The sequence below is a fragment of the Dioscorea cayenensis genome, chromosome 7, assembly GCF_009730915.1.
Source record: "Dioscorea cayenensis subsp. rotundata cultivar TDr96_F1 chromosome 7, TDr96_F1_v2_PseudoChromosome.rev07_lg8_w22 25.fasta, whole genome shotgun sequence".
NCBI lineage: Eukaryota > Viridiplantae > Streptophyta > Magnoliopsida > Dioscoreales > Dioscoreaceae > Dioscorea > Dioscorea cayenensis.
This window is the reverse complement of record NC_052477.1, coordinates 8,380,720-8,396,735: the sequence shown is the minus strand read 5'-3', so window position 1 is coordinate 8,396,735 and position 16,016 is coordinate 8,380,720. Positions and strand designations below refer to the sequence as shown.

General features: G+C 32.8%; 1 pseudogene; it reads left to right on the top strand.

Moving 5' to 3' along the window:
* The first annotated feature begins 3,461 nt into the window (after positions 1-3,461).
* On the top strand, positions 3,462-10,034 carry LOC120265058 (annotated as a pseudogene).
* Positions 10,035-16,016: the final 5,982 nt, after the last annotated feature.

Below are 16,016 nucleotides of genomic sequence, written 5' to 3'. Positions count from 1 at the left end.
TTATGGTTATAACTTAATTTGTAATAAATAAAAATATATTATTAAACAATTATGTTTAACATATATGTATTTTTAATATTCAAAGAGTATTTTCATAACTTTACTATATAACTTTACCCGACCTTACTTTCAAACCAAACACAACATGGTTCAAAAATCTTCTTTTATTCTACCTTTGTCCCAAACAATTAATGGTTTACAACTTCATTTTACCATACCTTACCATACTTTACAAAACCCCTAAAACCCCTATCCAGACAAAGTATAAAGTTTTAAATGGTAGATACCACAAAATAGTTAAACTAATGATCTAATGATCAAATGTCATGAAAGGATTTTAGCTTGACATTACAAACACCAAATGAAGTATAAATATAGCTCTAATGAAAATTCTGTTTGATTTCTATTTTTAAGTTTGTTGAGACTTTTAGATTCATGGTTATTTGAGGAATTTCACCATTTTAATGTGTTGATCATCATGATCAACTATTAAAATGCTACCATTATAAGTTACTGCAACATTGGTAGACATATATAACGTAGCATATAATTTTTCACAACTCAGTGTTGTGAAAACTTCATTAATGTGGTACAACGTTAAATCTGCTAATCCAAAATACCCATAAAGATTAAAGGCATAAATAAGTCTAAAGATCTTAGGAGTTTAACTAATTAAATACTAAAAGTCTTCATCGAATGTTAAAACTAATCAAGATCAAGTTTCTAACTAATAAATTTGCAGCTATTGTTGTAACTTGAGATTCAAGAAATAGATATATCAAAATGCAAAATCTAAATATCTTGTAGAAATTAAAATTAACAAGTTAGGGAAAGCATGCTCAAGTGTTCTATTTCTGATGAAATGACAAGAAAGTTGAAATATTGAGACTCTCTTCTTCCCAGGTCAAAGAGGTCTAAACCATGAACAAATGAAATTTAGTAAATACATAATTTCAACACTTATTCTTAATAGGTTTGTGTAACATAAACGAGGGTAATAATCACTATAGGCTTACATTAAATAAAAAATTTAATTAAATGAAATTTGATTTGTAATTCTTTATTTTTCACATGTTCATCCTCAATAACATTGGGTAATGGCCAGCCAAACACTTATTGTTAGTTGCTGCTATGTGAAGCATCAAAATTATTTGGCATTTTTTTTAAAATAAGGAAATCATCCGCAACACTTACTGTAAATAATTTGTCACCCATGAAGTTTGGTCAATTTTCATTTTATCTCCTAAATCTAAAAATATTTATTTTATCCTCTAAACTCTGTAAATTGTTTATTTTGGCATCCAATCAATGTGGATTAAAAAAATATATAACACACACATAACATACCTAATGTGAAAACATAAAATCAAAACAAATAAATCTACAATTCAAATATTAAAATGAACTAAACGTTACAAGTCAAAATGCACATTTTTATATTCTAAACACTAAAAGAGTAACACGAAGCTATCAGTAACCAGCATGGATAGTACTTTTATTTTGAATGAAATAATTATTAAAAAATTTTACTTAAATAAATTATAAAAGATCATTTTATATAACTCAATTTAAAAATGTAGTGCCTCAATCCTATCCCTTGTTGTAGTTGCGCCCAATCCATTTTTGTGTGTTGTAAATGGTATTGTAGCATATGTACTGTAGATCCGAGAGTGTGATTTTTATTTTCTAGGGCTATAATGAAGGAAAAATGCAGGGGAGATACTAAACAACAATACAAGAAAAAATGCTATTTGTGACACATATATTTGCGACACATAAATGTGTCGCAGATTTGCAACACAAATTGCAACCATTTGTGACAAAAAAAACAAAAATGTTACAGATTTAACCAAATTGCGTTGCAAAAAAATGACCATCCAAGAATGTCGTCAATTTTGTCGCAAAAGTTTTTGCACCTACCATGTAATAGTTTGCGACACAGATTGCGACACATTATTTGCAACGATCTATTGGTGTCACAAATTTTGTCGCAAATGTTGGCACTTGACATGCAATTGGTTTGCGACACAAATTGCGACACATTATTTGCAACGATTTGTTGGTGTCGCAAACTGTGTCGCAAAATTTAAATCCATTGAGTTGAACTTATTATCAATTTTAATAAGGGTATTTCTCAAATCTCTATTCCAAATAAATTAATAAATAATAATAATAATAACTTAATTTTTTTATCAAAATAGGGGATCCATTAGTGTATATATGGCACATAAGCAAAGAAAAATTTATTTTTAAAAATTATAAAAAACTATATTTTGTTATAATTAGGTTCATGTAAAAAAATTATTAAAAAAATAAAAAATCTTTTGAATTGTTATTTTGTAAAATCTCAATAAAAAATAATATTGAAAAAAAAAATGTTGTTAAAGAAATGATATCAAACCAAAAAATTTATAGCCTAGTGGTACTTAACCTTATTGTGGAAAACGATGACGAGTTCAAGACTCATTTGCAAAAATAATGGTAATGATCGTAGATTGTGGGTGCACATGATTAATTCCCAACCCATGTTCATACTTTTGATATATATATAGTGTTTGTTGTTTTTATAAAAAAAAATGTCAAAATCTTATTTTGTATTTTTTTAAATTATTTTATTTTATTTTTTTATCCATCGACTATTCGGATTCCAGAATGGAGACTCTACAAATGAAACCCTTCCTACTGAATTTAATGTAACTAGGCATTTCTCCCGGCTTCACATCGGTGATTTTAAAATTTTGTGAGGAGTTTTGAAGCAATATCAAATATAAAATAATATAATTAAACAACTCAGAAACTATTTTATACCTTGGATTTCAAAAGTCTCATTGACATTTATTACATAAATAATTAGGTGTAATTAATGTTTTTCAATTATTAATATTATAAGTAATATAAATAAAAATTTAAATATTATTAAAAATAAATAAATTGTTCTTTGAAATGCTCTCGGAGTAGATTATACATCTACTTTAATAGTATGTATAGATTAAAGGTTAATTATTATTTAATTAATATTTTACATAATTTGAAGAGATTTGTTTAAAATAACATTTTTATTTTTATCTCTATATATCTCAAAATTCGTCTATTGTATATTTTCAATAAAACCAAATACCATGTAGAATAAAAGTTTTAATATGTAAAACAATTAATCAAGATATATTTATATATATATATATATATGTATATATATATATATATATATATCTATATATATATATATATATATATATAATTTAACTTAAAAAAATATTTATAGAATGGAGAGCATTCCACCCTTATCGGATCGGCTAAACAACCGGGTTCGGATCTAAAACCGCAACAAAAAAAAAACCGAATCCGTTAAAAGTCCAAAGAAGATACGCTCGGTTCTCACTTCTATGCCTCGTCATAGCCACCACCCAATCCAGGGTTCTGGCGATTACCTCCTCTCTAGGGTTTCATTGTTTCTTCCATCGATGAATACCCACGCTGTTCCCCCTTCCCGCCGCTCGTGCCATGTTGCGCCCTCCGCTTTGTCGAAGAAGGCTCTCGCTTCATCGGAGAATGGCGCCGCTTCTGTCAAGCCTTCATCCCCTAACCAAGCCCAGTGAGATTCTTTCCTTATTCCTTATTCATTGGTCCTTTTTATTCTTTTATCTCTCTAGTTTTGATTAATTGATGTGTAATTGTGTTGGAGTATGGGGGGTAGTGGGGAGAGGACGGTGAGGAAGCTTAGGCTTTCGAAAGCGCTGATGATTTCCTAGGTGACGATGGTATCTGATGCTTGCCGGAGGATGGCCGCGTGACGGGTCGATGTTGTTCTATTGACTGATGCGAATGGGCTTTGACAAGTTCCCCTTGCTTATATCCCGCAAGTGCACGGGTTTGTCGAAGTAATAATCCCGGGTGAGCGGGGTCGAATCCACAGGGAGTAGGGAGTAAAGACACTTAATTCGATTCTTAGCTATGTGGAATATCAATAGTGATAAGTGTGAAATTGATTCAATTCTCAACAATAAAAACAACAAGTGAAAGAGCAAAAGTAAGAAGAGGGTAAGGCAATCGATAAAGAATGGGGTACTCGGATAATGCTTCACCTAGGATGATCGCTTCAAGTGCAAGAACTCTCTATTATGCTTCCTAATCAATGCAATGGTGAGTCATGGAAATCCTTACATACATAGTCCCAAATCTAAGGTCAACTATGCCTAACTCTATACATGTCCCGGAGGAGAAATCGAACAATCTCAACACCTTGCACTCGCATAGAGTTGCAATGAGCTCTAGGGATTCCAAGTGATAAATCTCTTCCTAAATATAGACCTACCCCTTTGGTCAAGGTGGAAGGTCCCTAGCCACAATTAAGACCTAGATACTAAGATCCTCTCAACGCTTCACTCCATTGCACGCGCAACTAGGCCCCAGCGGAGTTTCATCCCTTAGACCATTCACTCTATTATGGCCGCAAAGAACTCGAGGAACGGAGGTAGAATCTATCACGTCGAAGGGGAAAGGGGACGCTCCTGTACCTCTCGACTCACCCTCTCAACCCTCTCCAACCTAGCTTTGTCTAACGCTAGTGGTGTGTCACTCACTCACAAGGTTATCAACAAGAACTCTCAACCCTAGTGTCACTATAGGGGAAATGTTCATACAATCAAGCATTCAAGGTTGGAACTCACAATAAACATCAATTTATTGAAAGCATAATAAAGAAGTTAAATGAAACGAATACATCCTAGGGTTCACAATCATCCAAGTACCCACTAGGGGTTTAGCTCTCCATGGAGCTTAGTACAATCAAAAGAAATCGAATGTAAAAAGCAATGAATCCATAAAAGAAACCCCTCGATGGTGCGTGTCGATGGTCTTGTGGAAAGTCCTCTACTGTCGTCCAAGGATTCCTTCGTCCGGTATAGGATACGCCTCGATGGAAGCTCCCCTACCAACCTTCTTCCTAATGGAATCATGATGTCGGAGAAGTAGAACCTCTCCAAAATCTTGGCCAATACCCCTCGAAACCCTAGCCGAAGCTCTCTCACAAGTTAGGGAAAAGATGGAGAAAGGAATACCAAAATCGGGGCTGAAATCAGCTTTAAATAGGGCTTGAATCGGGCGACTGCACGGGCGTGTATGATGTCACACGACCTGTGGAATTTCCACACGGGCGTGGATAATTTCCACGCCCGTGTGGATTCTCTGATTTCTCGGATTTCTCGGCCGTGCTGCTACAGCACTTTGCTACGGTGTTTTGCTACAGAACTCTACTATAGTACTATGCCAGAAATACTCCCAAATTCCATACTTTCATTGGGGTAACGCAAACGGGCACACGTTTATGTCGTGAATCACTTGCCTCTTCAATGATGCACACGTTGGTGGATCTCTTGTTCTTATATGCATAAATCGAATGTTCGAGTGTGACTGCCTTTGTGCCCCTCCAAATGAATGTGCTCACTCGAATACGAGGAGGTTGGCACACACTCTAGCATCTCACACCTGACCTATGTCTTCGCGTTTGAACCTTAGCAAGATCTCCTCCAAAATAGGTGCATTATGATCCACATTGGCCTATTTCCTTCATACTCGGCCTCACAACCCTACCTCCATAAAAGTAACATAAAAACACACATATTAATGTAAAAACTTGAGAAAAGTAATGCTCAACATAAGGAATGAATGCTTCACATTCATATCGCGCAAGCACTTATCAGGCTTCTCTCAGGCATTGTCACAGATAAGGTTTGTATCTCGATTCGTTTTATCTTGGGGTGTCGGATTTTGGGTATTTTTAGTTTTTGATTGTGGGTTTTTTTCTTATTGGATAGGATATTGCTGTGAGGGTGATAGCTAAAGGTTTGAGGACGGAGCAGACTATTGTTTCGAAGATCATGATGAGGAACCCAGTGTTTGTGATGGCGGATACTTTGGCTATTGAAGCATTGTAGAAGATGGTACAAAGCTATATCCTTTTTGCAGTACTACAGAGTTAAGTATTGTTTGCTTTGGTTTGGAATTTAATTGGCTTTTTAAAGTGAGCGAGATATTCTGCACTGATCTACTTAAAGAGGAAGGTAAACGGTGAAAATAGTATTATTTCCCACAATTTTGAGTCAAGTTTCTAGGGTAAGAACAGCGTCTGGATATTTCTTTGATATGCTGGATTTATTATTTGTGCTGAGTAATTTGTGGGGAGTGCTTGAAAAATATAGATATGGATATTGATCATAATGATATTTTGTTTAATTTTCTGACGTAATATACTGATTTCATGTAATATTAGATTGGAATTTTATGTTCTATAGTAATTTGCAGTTATACTTAACCCACTTGTTCGAACTTTTTTTTGTTTTCCGTCTTGTGATATTTCACTTGATCTATGACAGGAAAGTTTAGGCATCTTCCTGTTGTTGATAATGGTGAAGTTATCACCATGTTAGATATCACAAAATGCCTTTACGATGCTATAGCAAGAATGTAGAAGGTTGCAGAGCAGGGTAGTGCTATTGCGGCATCTGTTGAAGATGTTGAACGTCAGTGGGGAAACAATTTTTCAGGTTCATTTCCTATAAAATTTTGCATGGATTAGAGTTTTCTTTGATGGTGTGTGTTAGTGCTGTTTATGGAGTGTATTCTGCTATCTCTTGTTATGCTAACTCTTTCATGTCTTATAACATGCAACTAAATAGAGAATAGTGCGAATTTCTTTGGTATTATATGCAACTACCAAGATTTGAGTAATAATATCTACTTTTTCTCTTGAAATGTATCTGTGTGATGAAGGTAGTGCAGTTTCAAGTCTAATGCCTTTTCACAACATGTGAGATTTTATTTTGTCACTCATGGAATCGTCTTTGGATTATGTTATGGCCATATTTTAGTTCCCTTTTTTTTTCACAGATATAATCTTGAGGTTTTAAGGTGGAATTTTCTTTTATTGCCCACTTCATTAGGTGGGCATATTCTCACCTTTTGAATGGATTTATTAAAATTTGTAGTGATAAAGGTAGGAGTTATTCTTTGATGTTTGAATGGTAGAAAATTGAGAAACTAAAAGTTTTCAGACAAGTTTCTTGTGAATTTCAGTTTGCTTCTCTCATACTGGTACATAAGCCGCGTATTCATTTCCATAGAAGAGATTGCAGCAAACACTTTAATATGAGAACATGGGCTTCATGTTTACTGAATTACAAAATCGTGATCTACAAGAAAGTTGATTTTAGATTAATGATTAAAAACCACAAAGTCCTGTATTCTAACTAGCTTTAGATATATTTTCTGATCACTTAACAGATAAGTATAAACTTAGACAATGAAAGCTAATCTAAATTAGTTATATTTTCAAATGTAGAATGTTTGATGCTACCAATCTGAGCTTTATTTACATTTTATAACTCATCAATTTTTTATTACAGCTCCATATGCATTCATAGAAACTCTTTGAGAACTGGATGTTTAAACTTTCGTTGTCAACTATCTTGACAGAAAGCACAAAGTATGGCTGTTGTTGTTTATGAAAACATCTGTTTTTATATTTCTTGTGTCATTTTTTGGTGGGAAATCTCCAAATTTTCAATTATATTTCTTTACAGAGTTTCAATAGTATCACCTTCAGACCATGTATATATTGCCTCTAAAAAGATGCGAGAATATCGGGTCAATTCTGTGGTTGTTGTGACTGGCAAACAAGCCTCAAGGGATACTCACGTAAGCTATTGATGTTATTGGTGCTTTTATGTCTTTTGTGCTTTGATTTTATGTACTGTTATTATTGTTCCGTGAGTCTACTTGGTATTGCTGATTTCTCGAACTTATCTGCAGTTCGAAAGATATCCTCATGCGAGTAGTTGCTCAGAATCTTTCCCCTGAACTAACTCTGGTTGAGAAGGTTTCTATCTAAACTCACTTTGCGAGATTAATACATGCTGCTTCAATTTTATCTCTAAATGTGGTTTATCCTTATACGGGTAGAGTTATTTGATTCAATATCATATGGTTCCTTGAATATTTTTCTTTATTAATAATTTCTCAAGGTAATGACTTCAAACCTTGAATGTGCATCAACGGAAACAACAATTCTTGATGCGCTGCATATAATGCATGATGGAAAATTCTTGCATCTCCCTGTTCTAGACAAAGGTAAGCAATGTTTTTTTTGGTGAGCTGATATTTCTTTGTCTGTTCAAACTTAATATATATTCTTTTTCAGATGGTTGCGTTGTTGCTTGTGTTGATGTTTTACAAATTACTCATGCTTCAATCTCCATGGTATGTTAGCTGCTTGAGATGCACTTGTTGAACTTCAAATTATTGTAAATGTTCAGTTCCTGAAATACCTTTCCCAGTACTTGTGGTTTTTTTCCCTGTTTTGTTAGAATGCCTCAATAGTTGCTTTCTGATTATTACTTTTTACAATTTTGTAAAGGTTGACGGAGGTTCTGGGGCTGCAAATGATATGGCGAACACAATAATGCAAAAGTTTTGGGATTCTGCCCTTGCCTTGGAGCCAGCTGATGAAGAGTTTGATACCAATAGGTCTTTTTCTTTGCAGTTTTCATCATTTTCATGATTTTCCAATATGCTATTTAAGTATCTAAAGACAATATTTTCTTTTCAGTGAAATGTCTGCTCTTTTTGCAATTGGAATATGCTGAAACTGGGAAGTCTATCTATCCCCCGCTTGGTCTTGGAAACTCCTTTTCTTTCAAACTTGAAGATCAAAAGGGTCGTGTGCATAGATTTAATTCAGGTATATTATGATTCATAGAATTTCATCAAGTATTGAATGCCAATGCTACAATATGCATACTTCAGATGTTCAAGTTTAACTTGCATCTATCTGACTGCAGGTACGGAGAATTTAGGCGAGCATGTATCAACTGTCACACGGAGAATTGGACCTGCTATAGACTCTGAAACTGTTCAACTTTTGGTAAAGTAACAGATTCTCTTAACTGGTGATGCCATCCCCACTTCTTAATTTTGATGTTTACTTGTACAGTACGAAGATGATGAAGGCGATAAGTCTTGTTGGCTACAGATAGTGATCTTGTTGCAGCTGTGAATCATGCCAGAATAGCTGGATGGAAGGTAAAAACATCGCTTTTTGTTTCTATCGGGAACCTCATCTTTCTTCAATTCAAAAGATAATTTTCAGAATGTATAAACTTAACCATAATTCAGGTATGCATTTAATACATGCCATAATCTCACTTAAAACATGCATTCAAAGCTTATTGCATTGCCAATGAATAAGATTAGCAAGGTTTTATTTTTTAATAGGTTATATTCAAATTTTATTATTGTAAGAAAGTGCATTCAAGACTAATTCTTTTCGATATGTTTTTTTTTCAGAAGCTGCTAATCTTTAAATGAATGCTTTCTATCCTATGATATCTATTTGTTATTTCTTGTATTTCATCTTTTTGGCAATAAGAATTGGCTGCTTTAGCTGTTTGTTATTAGTGACGGCCTTTGACATAGATGCATAATTTGTGAGAAATATTTTGACAAAGTGTAATATCCTATTGTTGAATTGGTCCAATGATCTGTATGTTAAAATTATATTAGATATGCATGTTTAGCTTTATAAGGGGATTTCTTTCACCCTGTTTGTTAACACCTGGTCTAGAAATCTTCAGTTAGCAGATTAGTGAAGGGATGAAGAATTTGAAAGAGAAAAAACTATCAAAATCTCAAGCTAAAATTGATACAGTATGCTATTAGAAACTCTACAGACGTGTGGTTGCAGTTTTTGTCTGCATTCAAGCAACTAATTGCACATTTCCTTGTGTTCCTGTTGATACTCTTGGACTTACCTTGAAAATTTTGTTGTCATTCTTAATATCAACTTAATCAAATATGCCCTTTTTCAGGTTCTGAGGCTGCACATTGACTCCTCTGATTCCAAGAAGGACACAACAAAACCAACACCTGATTTGGCAGTTCAAAATGCTGGCTGGACCTCTGCTCAAACCATTGTTTTGTTGGGAGCGGTCCTATTTACTGGCATTGGGCTAATGGTCTACCTAAATCAATCAACGGTTTGATATAAATCATATTTGATAAAGAGTTTTAAATATTAACATAACAAGTTCATGAGCTGAGATTCCCTTAAACAGTGCAAACAGTTGAAAACACCTGAGCAAGTAAGATGATAGGCATCTTGTTTAACTAGAGCTCCCCGTAATTAGACTATGGTTGCAATATGAACTTGACTGAGCTCCATTATTTGAAGATGTAGATACATACTGGACGTCACTGGTTCAATTTTCCGGGATAATCAAGTTGAAGAGGTATAATTGTAGAAATCTCTTAAAACCTATACAATTTATTGTTTTGTATAATAGCAGATATGCTATCCAACCTTTTTTCAGCATTCTGCAAACATTTATAGAATACAAAATCAAAAAAGCATGTTTACAATTTAGAAGGCACTCCAATAATGTGTGAGTTTGGTAGGCAGAAATAATGAAATACTAATAACAATAATGGTACTCCTTTTTTTATTTATAAATTTCAACATTAATTTTGTGCATATGCAAGTGACAAATCAATGAAATAATCATCTACCTTGATCATATAATTGAAATAATAATTGAAAAAAAATAAGAATAGAATAATATGGGCTTTATTGGATAACAACATTGGACAACAGTTAGCCATTAGTGTTTCAAAAGTTGTAAGCATGTCTCATTTGGTTTACTCAATCTTTGCAAGCATTCCCTCTTTGTTTATTTGATACCCCCACCAGCATTCCATGTGCTTATGGCCCCAATACTCAAAAGGTCCTTTATATGAATTATATATTGTATGAGTTTTGGAGTTGAGAAATTTTTTTAGTTGATAAGGCTTTTTATTCTTAATTTAGTTGATTTTCTTCATTTTTACTGAAAGTTTATATTTTGAATTGAAATAATTCGTAAAGTTCAATGAAAGAGGAGGATATTTTTATGTTTTTATTATCTGCCATCATTTAGTCAGATAATCTGTAAGATTTAGTAGCATGTTAGGAATGCAGGGCAAGTGAAAAGTTGTGCATAAAGGAAGTGACAGTGATCTTGGGAAATATGATGGTAGTGTTAGGTCTTCCCAAGCAGACAAAGTTGAAGGCGGTGCAGAATTTCCGGTGCTTGTGAACTTAGGTCATGAATATTAATCTTGGTGATAGCGATGATTGAGACTAGGGAGGTTCAGTACAGCCTATACAGTGGCATTCTCTCAATGAAATTATTTTCTCATTTGTTAAATTTGAAGAACTTAGAACTGCCCTTGATGATTTACTTAGGGGCATGCCCCATTTCTTCAAAGTAAAGCATCGATCTTTAATAATCATATTCGTAAAATATAAAACTTCATAAACTGCTTCATTTTGTCTTTGGCTTGTGGCTTGTGTGGAATGGGGATGTTGAAAACCTTCTTTTTCTTCTTTTCTTTTTCTTTGGTTTTTTTTTGGTATGTGCTTTTACATTGCTTGTTTTGTGATGTTACCTATAATATATGTGATTTAATGTTGAAATTTTGACCATGGTTTAATATTCACAGCCTATTGCTTGCTGGACATATGTAGATATTTCCAATTGTAGATAAGCTTGGGTTGGTTTTTATCTCACATAGATCCATTCTTTTTTTTTCCTTCTATTTTGTTCAATACCTTTGTGTCTTATTGATTTTATCAAAATGATAAGATGGTTCACTCCCTTTTTTCAATCTAATAAATGCGATTGTATTAGACATCCCTTTTTAGAATCTCTCAACTTTCCTTCTCGATTATATCTTATTTTGGTATCTAACCATAATGTATCCCCTTCTAAAACTATGTTGAGCAATAAACTAGTTACTGGTTTTTCTTTTATTAATAAATTTCTCCGTGAATGCATACTGATTATATCATGAGAGCTAATTTTCAGTTCAATAGCCAGTCCTAGTGTGCTTTAAGTTTACTTATTTTTAGTCAAAGGCCAATCAGGAAAATGTTCTATGGAAGTATTCACTTCCAAGATCTTCGTCATCCTTTATCATGCTATTCCCATTCTATTCATTCAATTATGTTAGGCTGTTTTGTCTTTTGATTTGTGGCTATGATGTATGCATTATTTCCCCAATTTGTTATTCTCCTTGGTTGCAATCTTTGTTTGACAGGCATATTCATTTCGTAAAGTTCTTCCTCTACTTTCTGAGGATTACCATGCCTCATTTCATTCATCAGGGTTGTTATCCTGAGGTTTGCCATTTCACTATTTTACTTCATCACCAATTTCACCCATTGTTATCAATCTCTCTTCGTCTTCATTATATATATATATATATATATTCTTATCAAACTATTTTCTTAATTTTGTGCAGTGATGGTAGAGACTGTGGATGGTTTTTTTACAGCTCCCTGGAATCACTAAAAATGGAATGGATTATCAGTATCATGGATGATGATGGAAATTCTTCAAATATTATAATACAAAACATGAAACTATCATGTTCTATGAATATTGTGCAATGGATTGGTGGCATAAGTTTACAACAGCAAATGTTTAATTATTCAATTATAGAAAAACTCAACTTACAACTTTTAATATAAGCTTGAGTTTGTTGTTAATTATTCAGAAATTTTTTTGATGTTGTCTAATTGTTTTTATATTTGCATAGTGGATTGTAAATTAGGCTTTAAAACAGTATTGTGAAAATAGTTAAAAAATTATTATAAATAATCATGGTTATGAATAATTAATTTGCGACAATAAAATTGTGTCGCAGAATATCTCATCAAGATGCAACACAATTTTCGACACAATTTGTAATAATCGTAATGTGTCTCAAATTTTGTTGCAAAACATCACACATTTGCAACATAATATGCGACACAAAAAGTTTTGCGACAAACAAAATGGGTCACAAAATTTGTTGCAAAAAGACTCAATATTTGCAACACAATTTGTGACACGTAAAGTTTTTCGACAATCAAAATAAGTTGCAAAGAATGTTGCAAAAAGTCACAAATAGTTGCAACATTTATTGCGACAGAGAAATTGTGTCGCAATAAATTGTCGCATATCGTTGTAAATTAATTGGCAAATATTGTTTTAGAAGATTCATAAATTGCGATTAAATTTGCAACGTTTTTTTTTGTGTCGCAAAATTTGCGACACAATCTTCAAAAGTGTCGCAAATATTTGCGACATCTGAAACGCGACACATTTTATTGTGTTGCAGATTATGTTGCAAATTGTGATCTGCGACACATTTTTGATCTTTTGTGTCGCAAAAATGTGTCGCAAATTGCGTTTTTTGTTGTAGTGCAATATATTACGTGAATGACATAGAAATTTTTTATTTTGAAGGACTAGCAAAAGAAGAAGAAGAAGAAAACGAAAAAGGAAAAAGAGAAACAAAGCTTAAGTCCAAGATGAGTGGGTTAAAACTTAATGATATTTTTTTAATTGATGGATGTCATTAATTTCATAGATTTTGAAATCCTTTTGATTGATTTTTTGCTAATGTTTTTATTAAGGATGATGGACATGTATATTAACTTGTATGCTTATAATTAGAGATAGAGTAATGATCATGATCGAGTATAAGGGGAATTTGTTTGTAATTATAAGATTGATGTATTAATAATCACTTGTGCTAGCTTGCATGCTAAATTTTATGCATTTGGATGATTTCCACGAGGTGCTTGATCTAAAGCCTATGTGCAAGTTTGTAAGAAAGGATGTTTCCCTTATGTTTTTACTCTAGGTATTTGTTTATTTATTACTATTATATTTTTATTTTATGTTAATTGTTGGTTGTTCATATATATGATTTTGTGTATTTGTGAATAGTTCTAAGATTTTATTGGAATGGTTGAGAGAGAAGAAAAGAGACTTGGGAGAGGTTGAATGTAAATGGGTGTGTGTACCTAAGCCAATGTAATGAAATAAAAAAAGAAGTTTTGAAACAAGTTTTTCTCTGAGAATTCCAGAGTTAGATCTAAGGCCTTTTTTTCAGCTTTAAGAGTACTCTGAATATAGGAAGATAGCTGCAACTTGGAAGAAACTCTGATAGGTAATACCTCATATCATCTATCTTTCAGTTATGTTTTCCTCTTAATTGTATCAGAGCTTAGTTGTATTATGTATTTCTAAATAAATAAGATCTTCATAGGACGAACCTTAGTGTTCTACCTATGCGAAATGATAATAAATAAGTGATCTTCCGTAGTTTTATTTTGCATATGTTTTAAGTTCTTCTTTTTTATATTCAAGGGAGATTTTCTTTCTATTATGTTTGTTTTTAAAAAGATCTTAGAAATGGGCTAAGCTACGGTAATAGCACACCTAATGATCTTAGTTTAATTAGAGGTGGCCTGCAATATTACAGTAATCTTGCCTCATGTTTTCTTTTCTTAATTATAACTTCTTTATATTATAAAAATATTAAAAGATTGTCTTCTGATTGAGTAATTATTCAAAATGAAACACCCAAAGATCTGGAAGGTGAAGACTCTACAAGGATTGCCTCCATACCAGGTAAGTCACCAAGAGGGTGCAATTGGGAAAAAGGTCAGTAGGTCCTAAGATGGTAAACTGAATAGATTCGACAGAGCATGTTCATGGTGAAAAATCAGGAAGATTTACTTTGAATATGTTTTTAAAATTTAAGAAGTTAATTTATATATATGTGTGTGTGTGTGTGTGTGTGTGTGTGTGTGTGTTGATTTGAACAGAGGTTTATAGTTCAAGATCATTGGTCTGACTTGCCATTAGATAAGAGATCTGGTTTAGTCCAGTAATTTCTTTATAGTGGTACAGAAGACACTGCACTTTGATCTGGAGAACAAGAACCAAAGTTCCTATGGCAAAACCCCTTGAGTATTTAGATTTAGAATTAAAGCATATCCAGAGTAAAATTACTCTTGATCACTACTAATATTATTGTTATGCAGAAGGTAAAAATCATAAACATAAGTTCCATTCTGAAGATCATCAATTAAATCTGTTGTGTGACACCTCTTATAATATCTTGCATAATTTGCATGTTTTCAAAGAATATTGTCTTAAAATAAGTGAACCTTTTTTAGATCTAAGTATTAAGAAAATCAAAAACTAAAAGAAATAGACAAAAAGCTTGAAAACCTCAAGCAACAGAGAGAGATTAAGCTGCTTAGACAACTACCAACAGTAGAAGATATCCAAAAACTACTGACAGTAAAACAAAAACTTGAGTTCGACATTGTGTTAGTATTAAAAAAATTTGGAAGACAAAGTTCATAAACTAGAAACCTCTATTTCTAAGCTATTAGAACTTGTCAACAAGTTAATTTAATGAGTAAAGATGACCTTGAGTTGATCAAAACTCAACTGATTATTGAACAATCAGCCTTTGGATCTTTTATTGGATTCTCTACAAGCTCTTCACAAGCTTGAGGATGCAAACAGAATAATACCATAATAGAGATTTTATTATCTTTGCATAGAAAGCTTGATTTATTAACACAAAGTGTTAAACAACCTTCAGTAGAAGAAGCTATTACAAAGCTTAATTCTAAGATGCAAAACCTAAATATAGGAAAAATTCAAAAGACAAACCAATTGTTAAAGCACCACCAAGAAATCTCTTTGTCTGGGAAGATCCAAAAAAGCAAGTTGAAGAATATAGATTAAGGCATGGAAACAAATAGTAAATAAATAATTCCTTTACCAAAAAAGATGTTATAAGATCATATAAGGGACAATGGTTTAAAACTTCAGCTGCTAAGGATAAAAAGGTGATCATGGAAACATTGCTAAATCCTGAACAACAATTAGATCTTAGCCGATTTAAACAAGCACAATTAATCCCAGTTGAAACACTCTATCAGCTTGGTTTTTGGGAAAACTCACCCAAAGTTTACCAACATTACATTGAAAAAAGTATATCTTGTTGTGATTTAAAACAACAAATAAATTTGAGTTTTCTTTTGAAAGACTCAAAACATGAACTTTTAAAAAGGAAATATCAATTATTCATGTTGGATTAGTCTTGATAGGCATCCATGGCCTACACAGAAAAAA